The sequence below is a fragment of the Triticum dicoccoides genome, chromosome 3A (assembly GCF_002162155.2).
Source record: "Triticum dicoccoides isolate Atlit2015 ecotype Zavitan chromosome 3A, WEW_v2.0, whole genome shotgun sequence".
Classification (NCBI taxonomy): Eukaryota; Viridiplantae; Streptophyta; class Magnoliopsida; order Poales; family Poaceae; genus Triticum; species Triticum dicoccoides.
The window spans coordinates 320375784-320387747 of record NC_041384.1 but is presented as its reverse complement, the minus strand read 5'-3'; the positions used below and the strand labels follow the sequence as shown (position 1 = coordinate 320387747).

The following is an 11964-nucleotide window of genomic DNA, read 5'->3' as shown; positions in this document are numbered from 1 at the left end:
AATGTGTTCCTTGAGAAAGCAAAGTTGAAAGATGATGGTAGCAATTACACGAACTGGGTCCGTAACTTGAGGATTATCCTCATTGCTGCACAGAATAATTACGTCCTGGAAGCACCGCTGGGTGCCAGGCCTGCTGCTGAAGCAACACCAGATGTTATAAACGTCTGGCAAAGCAAAGCTGATGACTACTCGATAGTTCAGTGTGCCATGCTTTACGGCTTAGAATCGGGACTTCAATGATGTTTTGAACGTCATGGAGCAATTGAGATGTTCCAGGAGTTGAAGTTAATATTTCAAGCAAATGCCCGGATTGAGAGATATGAAGTCTCCAATAAGTTCTATAGCTGCAAGATGGAGGAGAACAGTTCTGTCAGTGAGCATATACTCAAAATGTCTGGGTATAATAATCACTTGATTCAATTGGGAGTTAATCTTCCAGATGATTGCGTCATTGACAGAATTCTCCAATCACTGCCACCAAGCTACAAGAGCTTCGTGATGAACTATAATATGCAAGGGATGAATAAGACTATTCCCGAGCTCTTCGCAATGCTGAAAGCTGCGGAGGTAGAAATCAAGAAGGATCATCAAGTGTTGATGGTCAACAAGACCACTAGTTTCAAGAAAAAGGGCAAAGGGAAGAAGAAGGGGAACTTCAAAAAGAACAACAAGCAAGTTGCTACTCAAGAGAAGAAACCCAAACCTGGACCTAAGCCTGAAACTGAGTGCTTCTACTGCAAGCAGACTGGTCACTGGAAGCGGAACTGCCCCAAGTATTTGGCGGATAAGAAGGATGACAAGGTGAATAAAGGTATATGTGATATACATGTTATTGATGTGTACCTTACTAATGCTCGCAGTAGCACCTGGGTATTTGATACTGGTTCTGTTGCTAACATTTGCAACTCGAAACAGGGACTACGGATTAAGCGAAGATTGGCTAAGGACGAGGTGACGATGCGCGTGGGAAATGGTTCCAAAGTCGATGTGATCGCGGTCGGCACGCTACCTCTACATCTACCTTCGGGATTAGTATTAGACCTAAATAATTGTTATTTGGTGCCAGCGTTAAGCATGAACATTATATCTGGATCTTGTTTAATGCGAGACGGTTATTCATTTAAATCAAAGAATAATGGTTGTTCTATTTATATGAGTAATATCTTTTATGGTCATGCACCCTTAAAGAGTGGTCTATTCTTATTAAATCTCGATAGTAGTGACACACATATTCATAATATTGAAGCCAAAAGATGCAGAGTTGATAATGATAGTGCAACTTATTTGTGGCACTGCCGTTTGGGTCATATCGGTGTAAAGCGCATGAAGAAACTCCATACTGCTGGACTTTTGGAACCACTTGATTATGAATCGCTTGGTACTTGCGAACCGTGCCTTATGGGTAAGATGACAAAAACACCGTTCTCCGATACTATGGAGAGAGCAACAGATTTGTTGGAAATCATACATACAGATGTATGTGGTTCGATGAATATTGAGGCTCGTGGCGGATATCGTTATTTTCTCACCTTCACAGATGACTTAAGCAGATATGGGTATATCTACTTAATGAAACACAAGTCTGAAACTTTTGAAAAGTTCAAAGAATTTCAGAGTGAAGTTGAAAATCATCGTAACAAGAAAATAAAATTCCTACGATCTGATCGTGGAGGAGAATATTTGAGTTACGAGTTTGGTGTACATTTGAAACAATGCGGAATAGTTTCACAACTCACGCCACCCGGAACACCACAACGTAATGGTGTGTCCGAACATCGTAATCGTACTTTACTTGATATGGTGCGATCTATGATGTCTCTTACTGATTTACCGCTATTGTTTTGGGGTTATGCTCTAGAGACAACCGCATTCACGTTAAATAGGGCACCATCAAAATCCGTTGAGACGACGCCTTATGAACTATGGTTTGGCAAGAAACCAAAGTTGTCATTTCTGAAAGTTTGGGGTTGCGATGCTTATGTGAAAAAGCTTCAACCTGATAAGCTCGAACCCAAATCAGAGAAATGTGTCTTCATAGGATATCCAAAGGAAACTATTGGATACACCTTCTATCACAGATCCGAAGGCAAAATTTTTGTTGCTAAATTCGGAAACTTTCTAGAGAAGGAGTTTCTCTCGAAAGAAGTGAGTGGGAGGAAAGTAGAACTTGATGAGGTAATTGTACCTGCTCCCTTATTGGAAAGTAGTACATCACAGAAACCAGTTTCTTTGACACCTACACCAATTAGTGAGGAAGCTAATGATGATGATCATGAAGCTTCAGAACAAGATACTACCGAACCTCGTAGATCAACCAGAGTAAGATCCGCACCAGAGTGGTACGGTAATCCTATTCTGGAAGTCATGCTACTAGATCATGATGAACCTACGAACTATGGAGAAGTGATGGTGAGCCTAGATTCCGCAAAATGGCTTGAAGCCATGAAATCTGATATGGGATCCATGTATGAGAACAAAGTATGGACTTTGGTTGACTTGCCCAATGATCGGCAATCAATTGAGAATAAATGGATCTTTAAGAAGAAGACTGACACTGACGGTAATGTTACTGTCTACAAAGCTTGACTTGTCGCAAAAGGTTTTCGACAAGTTCAAGGGATTGACTATGATGAGACCTTCTCACCCGTAGCGATGCTTAAGTCTGTCCGAATCATGTTAGCAATTGCCGCATTTTATGATTATGAAATTTGGCAGATGGATGTCAAAACTGCATTCCTGAATGGATTTCTGGAAGAAGAGTTGTATATGATGCAGCCGGAAGGTTTTGTCGATCCAAAGGGAGCTAACAAAGTGTGCAAGCTCCAGCGATCCATTTATGGACTGGTGCAAGCCTCTCGGAGTTGGAATAAACGCTTTGATAGTGTGATCAAAGCATTTGGTTTTGTACAGACTTTTGGAGAAGCCTGTATTTACAAGAAAGTGAGTGGGAGCTCTGTAGCATTTTTGATATTATATGTAGATGACATATTACTAATCGGAAATGATATAGAATTTCTGGATAGCATAAAGGGATACTTGAATAAGAGTTTTTCAATGAAAGACCTCGGTGAAGCTGCTTACATATTGGGCATTAAGATCTATAGAGACAGATCAAGACGCTTAATTGGACTTTCACAAAGCACATACCTTGACTAAGTTTTGAAAAAGTTCAAAATGGATCAAGCAAAGAAAGGATTCTTGCCTGTGTTACAAGGTGTGAAATTGAGTAAGACTCAATGCCCGACCAATGCAAAAGATAGAGAGAAAATGAAAGATGTTCCCTATGCTTCAGCCATAGGCTCTATCATGTATGCAACGCTGTGTACTAGACCTGATGTGTGTCTTGCTATAAGTCTAGCAGGCAGGTACCAAAGTAATCCGGGAGTGGATCACTGGACAGCGGTCAAGAACATCCTAAAATACCTGAAAAGGACTAAGGATATGTTTCTCATATATGGAGGTGACAAAGAGCTCATCATAAATGGTTACGTTGATGCAAGCTTTGACACTGATCCGGACGATTCTAAATCGCAAACCGGATACGTGTTTACATTAAACGGTGGAGCTGTCAGTTGGTGCAGTTCTAAACAAAGCGTTGTGACGGGATCTACATGTGAAGCGGAGTACATAGCTGCTTCGGAAGCAGCAAACGAAGGAGTCTGGATGAAGGAGTTCATATCCGATCTAGGTGTCATACCTAGTGCATCGGGTCCAATGAAAATCTTTTGTGACAATACTGGTGCAATTGCCTTGGCAAAGGAATCCAGATTTCACAAGAGAACCAAGCACATCAAGAGACGCTTCAATTCCATCCGGGATCTAGTCCAGGTGGGAGACATAGAGATTTGCAAGATACATATGGATCTGAATGTTGTAGACCCGTTGACTAAGCCTCTTCCACGAGAAAAACATGATCAGCACCAAAGCTCCATGGGTGTTAGAATCATTACTGTGTAATCTAGATTATTGACTCTAGTGCAAGTGGGAGACTGAAGGAAATATGCCCTAGAGACAATAATAATGTTATTATTTTATTTCCTTATATCATGATAAATGTTTATTATTCATGCTAGAATTGTATTATCCGGAAACATAATACTTGTGTGAATACATAGACAAACTAAACATTACTAGTATGTCTCTACTTGACTAGCTCGTTAATCAAAGATGGTTATGTTTCCTAACCATAGACATGTGTTGTCATTTGATTAACGGGATCATATTATTAGGAGAATGATGTGATTGACATGACCCATTCCATTAGCTTAGCACCCGATCGTTTAGTGTGTTGCTATTGCTTTCTTCATGACTTGTACATGTTCCTATGACTATGAGATTATGCAACTCCCGTTTGTCGGAGGAACACTTTGTGTGCTACCAAACGTCACAACGTAACTGGGTGATTATAAAGGAGCTCTACAGGTGTCTCCAAAGGTACATGTTGGGTTGGCGTATTTCGAGATTAGGATTTGTCACTCCGATTGTCGGAGAGGTATCTCCGGGCCCTCTCGGTAATGCACATCACATAAGCCTTGCAAGAATTGCAACTAATGAGTTAGTTGCGAGATGATGTATTACGAAACGAGTAAAGAGACTTGCCGGTAACGAGATTGAACTAGGTATTGAGATACCGACGATCGAATCTCGGGCAAGTAACATACCGATGACAAAGGGAACAACGTATGTTGTTATGCGGTCTGACCGATAAAGATCTTCGTAGAATATGTAGGAGCCAATATGAGCATCCAGGTTCCGCTATTGGTTATTGACCGGAGACGTGTCTCGGTCATGTCTACATTGTTCTCGAACCCGTAGGGTCCGCACGCTTAAGGTTTCGATGACAGTTATATTATGAGTTTATGAGTTTTGATGTACCGAAGTTAGTTCAGAGTCCCGGATGTGATCACGGACATAACGAGGAGTCTCGAAATGGTCGAGACATAAAGATTGATATATTGGACGGCTATATTCGGACACCGGAAGTGTTTCGGGTGATTTTGGAGAAAACCGGAGAGCCGGAGGGTTACCGGAACCCTACCGGGAGAAGTAATGGGCCATATGGGCCTTAGTGGAGAGAGAGAGAGGGGCAGCAAGGGTGGGCCGCGCGCCTCCTCCCCCTGGTCCGAGTTGGACCAGGAGAGGGGGGGGCGGCGCCCCCCTTTCCTTCTCCCTCCCCACTTCCTTCCCCCTCCTAGTAGGAGTCCTACTCCCGGTATTCTTAGCCGTGTGCGGTGCCCCCTTCCACCATAATCCTCGATAATATTGTAGCGGTGCTTAGGCGAAGCCCTGCGACGGTAGTACATCAAGATCGTCACCACGCCGTTGTGCTGACGGAACTCTTCCCCGACACTTTGCTGGTTCGGAGTCCGGGGATCGTCATCGAGCTGAACGTGTGCTAAAACTCGGAGGTGCCGTAGTTTCGGTGCTTGATCGGTCAGGCCGTGAAGACGTACGACTACATCAACCGCGTTGTGCTAACGCTTCCGCTTTCGGTCTACAAGGGTACGTAGATCACACTCTCCCCTCTCGTTGCTATGCATCACCATGATCTTGCGTGTGCGTAGGAAATTTTTTGAAATTACTACGTTCCTCAACAAGCACCTCTCCCATTGCAAAAAAATAAATCTAGTTGGCCAAACAAAATCAGTAGATCAGAAAGAAATACAAAGCTATCTTAATCATTCATAAAAGATTTCAGATAAGACTCAAACAATATTCATAGTCCTGATCATAAATCCACAATTCATCGGCTGTCAACAAACGCACCGCAAAAGAAGATTACATCGAATAGATATCCAAGAACATCGAGGAGACCATTGTATTGGAGATCAAAGAGAGACAAGAAGCCATCTATCTACTAGCTATGGACCCGTAGGTCTGTGATAAACTACTCTCACATCATCGGTAGGGCAGCAAGGTTGATGTAGAGGCCCTCTGTGATAGAATCCCCCTCCGACAGAGTACCAAAACAGGTCTCCAGATGGGATCTCACGATGACAGAAACTTGCAGCGGCGGAAAAGTATTTTTGTTGTGCCCTTTGGTATACGGGGAATATTTGAGAATTTATAGACCTGAGATTAGGGTTGGAAGAGCTCAAGGAGGCCCACAAGCCCTGGAGGTGCGCCCCCTAGGGCGCGGCCTCTCGACTTGTGGCCACCTCGTGGCTCTTCTGGCCTCCTCCCGAAGCTTCTCGTGGGTGTCTTCTTGTCCAAGAAAAATCGTTAAAATTTTTCATTTCATTTGGACTCCGTGTGGTATTGATTTTTTGTAAAAGATAAAAACAAGGAAAAAACAGTAACTAGCACTGGGCACTAGATTAATAGTTAGTCCCCAAAAATGATATATAATAGCATAATAATGCATATAGAACGTGCAAGATGGATAATATAATAGCATGGGACAATAAAAAATTATATATACATTGGATACATATCAACTTGCACCACATCCTAGCCTCTCTCTATCTCTCCACTGGCTCTCCCATACCGTTCCAAGAATATTGTTGGATTTGAGTTTTCTGCTGCAACATGGTAACAGAGAAAGCAAAGAACAGAGTTTAATGTCGTATATTAATAGGAAAACTGAAGGTAGAGCTTGCATACAAAGGATAATAGATACATGGTGAAGGTTGAGCTAACAGGCTTAACTACTGTATGAATGGGTACCCACCTCAGCAGATACAACAACTACATTAAACCAATGATCACATTTTAGGGCCTCTAAAAGTGTCCAGAGATGGGTTTTAAAGTTGGACAATAAAATTGTTCTTACACCAACCCTACGCAATGATTCAAACATATATTTAGAATCAGGGTAAATGAGCTGCCACCAAACATGTGCTTAGCATCTCTGGTTCAGTTAGCAAATGAGTTGGTTCACCTTAGAATATAGCTGTTTTAGTACTCTTCTATTTCTATGTGCATATATTTTCTTTGCATAACGGAGCGGCTGAATGATCATACCTTGGTAAATTTGACTGCACATGGTACCTTGTGCCTGACACTACATATTTTGCTTTATTTTGTAGATTGGTCAAAAGTGGCAAAAAATAGTGCACCAAGTTTCGTAACCGTAAACATAAAATGAACAAGATCATTGATAACATTAGGGTAGGATCTGAAATAGGTGAATGAAGGATCCACATTTAAAGGTGGCTCATTCTGATCCAGGAGGAGCCATGGCATTCTACAAACCTCCTTGCCAATTTAGAATCAATCATCAAAAAATTGCAGCCACCAAGATAGCTTTGATGGCATGTTGGTTGAATGCTGCATTGATGTTGTACTCGTTCAACCTTAATATTTCCCTACATGAACCTTATTCAGTACTCACAAAACTACGTCTACTTACTTTTCCAAGTAGGCACACAATGTATATTCTGCAGTCCATCTTTCCAACAAACCAACATTTTAAACACCCTTTGTAGAATATAACCTTTCTCCTTCTCAAGATATTACTTCAAGTGCGGCTTAGTGCTTTCTAGCATAGAAGTGGGCATGCGGACCATCACTTTAACAAGGCCATAGTTGGTATTTTTTGCAGCCGACACAATTATGATAAGCACTGTGCAAATTATCTCTAATAAAAATAAGAGTGAACTTATACATGCACTTGCATGCGACTCGGCTTCCTATTAACATGACTTTTCACATGGTGTATGATCCCTTCTATATTAAACTTAGAAACGCGACCGCCATACTAAATTTGCGAAGTTACATACAACTGATTTGTCTAATTTTCTCAGGCTAACGTTCTTCTAAAGATCCAAGGAAAATAGATAACCATCAAGAATTGTGATCTAGTTACAATTTTACATAGTGCTTACTAGGAAATGCAAATCTCAAATATCAAAGAAACAAAATTTTAAAGTCTATATCATGAACTATTTCCGCATCTATCAACACATCAAGACACAAACCTTTTATATTTTAAATAAGAAGGTATGAAGGTAAACTAAAATCATGAATTTACCTTGGATATCATGTGCGTAGAGTGCAAATAATTGAGAGGAGGGGTTGGGGCCGCATGAATTCACCTTGGCAATGTTCCAGCGTAGTCGGCAATGTTCCAGTGAAGTTGGTGGAGACGGTGAGATTGGAGGCTTCTGGCATATGGCTATTTCGAGCACGTGAGCTTGCATTGAATCTAGGTTTCGGTAGAGAAGCTCGACACCTTTTTATGGCAAAGGAGGATGGTTCAAGCAAAGTTTGTGTCAGCCATCCCTTGGCTGTGTGCTCGAGCACTTCTTCGCCTGGACAGACACATCACATGGACTCCGATCCGAGTCCTTCTCTTGAGCGGACACAACACATGGACAGTGGGAGGACAGAGGTAGAGTAGGTACATAACAAGATTTCCAAAGTCTTGTAAATATCTCGATAAATATTAGCTCGTAATATCTAAACCACGATTTGAAATTTCTCCAGCAAAAAATGCACACCAATAAATAACTGAAGCTAAATTGTAAAATGCTAGCAGCAGATGTAGTACTTTGATATTCTATACTTTGTATGGCAATAAGAAAATAATTCATGATGAATCAACTCAAATAATTGGATGGAATCAAAGTTGCACAAATTATTGTTCAAAGGTGAGAAAGAACAAACAAAGCATTTAATCAAAAAAAATAGTCAACAACCCTTGCACAAATTTCAGTTTTACAAAGTACAATAATTAATTTTGCATACAACAAGATGGCAACATCCCGGAAACAAGGTTGTGTCTGTGTTCATCTAAAGTCCAATTGTCCCACGATGAAACCACGAAACAATCAAGGTTTCAGCAGCAACATTGCCAACTCCACAAGCTGCTAGATAGAATGCCAATGGCTAGCCCAATCCTCCGGCATCGGCCACCTCTGGTCCGACCACTGGGATGATTAACGATGACTCGGAACAGAGAAGGGGAGGCGGGTTTGCATTACCATACTGTAGCGGCGTCGTGTTGTTGCCCGGGCGGCATCGGTCCAGGTCCACGATAAGGCATATGTGCAAAGTCGGTTGTCGGTGCACCGGTGCCGTCGTTCGACACAGGGTGCCAGCGAGGATTGGGGTGTAGGCGTCCGTCGCCGCTCCAGGTCGTCCCGTCCATCGGTGATGGTGCGGTGACGGCCCTGGCAATCAGTGCCTCGACATGCATGGGGTGGCGGCGGAGTAGAGAAAGGCCGGCGTCTGCAACGCGGGGAGGCGAGCGTGAGGGAGGCGTCCGCGTGAGGTGGAGCCTGGCAGTCCAGCGGGAGACATGAAGAAGATGATGCGATGTCTCGCGGGAGGCAACGTTGCCCTCTCCTATTTTTTTTGTTGGGAGGATGAAAAAACCAACACGAGAAGATGTTGGTGTGAGGTGAAACGAAAATAAGCAGATGAGAAAAAATCAGACGAAGGTGGGAGGTCAGACGAAAAAAATTGAAACGGAAACTACCAACTGCTTCATTAGGAGTACAAATTATGAAAGCGTATGGAGAGATATTCTATATTGATGTGTTTAGGGGCTTGTAGCAAAGTAGAAATGTCCCTTGAAAATTACCAGAAAATGGGATAACAGATACTAGTACATTTCAAACTTTCATTATAGATGATGCTCTAACTTCTCCTCTCTCTTTTGTTGCGTGTGTGCGAGTGCGTTCTGGTGAGCTGTAGCTCAACTGCACTTGCAAGTGCAACTGACGATGACATATGTATGATGCGCAATCCATGAGCCTTGCGCTTGTGTGGTCACCAGCATCTACCAGTCAGTGCCGTTTGGGATCGTCTCAAGTTGGTGCTTGGGACTGGTAGTACGGAACACCGGCAAGATGGCGGTGTTCCGTTCCTGGCATCCTTGAAGTTGAGCTCCAGGACAATCATGGTCTCTGGAGCCGTGCCGCCGCCATCACCGTGGAGGTCAGACGGCCCGGTCATCTCCCTCCCCTTGCCCCAAAGCACCATATACAACCTAGCGACGATGAGGGAAGAACCGATGGCACTGCAAGGACATCAAACGACCACAACAGCCAAAAGTTAACAGGGGTCGCGTGAGCTGTGTCTGTGTGTAGTTTGCGCGCAGTGGTACCTTCCGACGTGTATCTTCTCCTCGAGGATGGCCCAGCCGACCACAGCCACGACCACGAGCATCAGCGGGCTGAACATGGACACGAACAGCGGGCCGCGGGACTGGATGCACCACGACATGACCGTGAACGCGATCCCGGAGCCAACCACCCCCTGCATAATTCAATCTCATCAGGAAAACATGGTTGGATCAATTAGGTCGTCACGACACGATGGATGGATGAGCTTACGACGTAAAGCGCGGCGTATAGCCTGATGTCAAACCCAAGCTTCCACGCCGACACGCTCCGGTCCATGACAGCGCTGACGCCTGCGCACTGCACCCCGGCCATCAGGGACATGATCGTCGTGCTGGTGTAGGGCGCAGAGAACCTTTCCGACATCTTGCTCTACAGATCGACCATTATCAAAAACTAACCGCCTACACCAACAATGCATGATTGCTGGAAACAAGCTTGGTCTTGGTGAAATGATGGTGCGTACCTGGAGGATGAACCAGACGGCCTAGGCGACACAGCTGAGGATGATGAGGACGTCACCGACGATGGCGGCGTTGCCGCTGGGAAGTGCTGTCGCGTCGGTCGCGTGCTCCGCGTAGCGCCAGTGCATCGGGGATGCCCACACCTTTAGTAGCGGACCCTTGTAGAAGGGCATGATCATGGAACCGCCGACGCACACGACGGTGCCAAAAACCTTGGCCTGCCCGGAGGGCGTCCCGAGCCTCACTGTCTCCATCTTGAGGACGACCGCCATGACAAAGGTTAATGTCGGGAGTGTGTTGCTGAGCGCGCACGCCACTGTCGGCGTTGTGGACTTGAGCCCCATGAAGTACAACACCTGGTTCAGCGTCGCGCTGCATCACTCACACACACCACGCCTAATAAATAAATTAATTAATGTAGGCATGGCCAGGCCAGTACGTCACGGAAGATGATGGATATGGAATTATATCACGTCAACTCTGTCCTACGTTACATATGTCTGGTTTGCACTTCAAAATTGTCAATGTTGCACGCAATATAATTCCTAAATATTTTGTTTTCTTTTTTGGATTTTGATTTTTTTTATCTGACGACCTAAAGCATCATAATTGAGTAGATTCTTCTTTTTTGGAAGGGTAATTTGAGTAGATTCTATAATATCAGATTTCGTCCCACGATCATGTTTCCACCGGTTTGTGGCTGTCCCAGACAAAGCTTGGGCTAGCCTAGAAGAAATGAGGCAGAGTTGATGACATCCCAAATATCTCAGAAAGTTTGCCAATATTATAACGTGGTATAAGTTGTGTTACTTGATACTTAAAACACCTCTACGCAAACAATAATGTGTTTATTAGAGAAAAATAAAGGGAGGAAGGTAGAGATCCTTTGTAACATTTAGTCTTCCTCCTGGCTACTCTGGGCCGCGAGATGAAAACTGTATTTTTTGTTTTTGTTGCACTTTAGCCCGCAAAAGGCATCAGCCTTTGCTGTTACCAAGAACATGTGGTTTTATTATATATAATGGAGCCAGGGATTTGGTCATTTTCTTCTAAAAAGATCCTTTGTAACATCTTAAATCATCTAAAAACCGATTTGGTAGTGTGCTAACTGGAACTAGCAGCACTATAAACTCTTTGGTTAATGTTCTCTCGGTAAAAAAATATACGCTCTTATATTTCATTGCAGAGGGAGTATTTTTTTATTATCGGCAACAGAAAGCAGAGAGTAAGGGCATGTCCCCTATTCCTGGACGTATAAGGCACCTGTGTAGTGCACAAATCAGGAGCTTAACCTGAGAGGAAAAGAAAAGGAGGTTCCTAGTAATTGGGCTCCTTTGATGACACCAAGAAAAGGACTAGAGCAAAACGAGGACGTTTCAGTGTTTAATTTTTTAACTTTTTTCTCGAATAAGCACGAGAGTGCGTATCATTCA

The 11964-nt window shown here is 43.4% G+C and overlaps 1 pseudogene; it reads right to left on the bottom strand.

Annotated features, from left to right (window-relative positions):
• Positions 1-9493: 9493 nt before the first annotated feature.
• Positions 9494-11964, bottom strand: part of LOC119271551 — a 3658-nt pseudogene continuing 1187 nt past the window's right edge.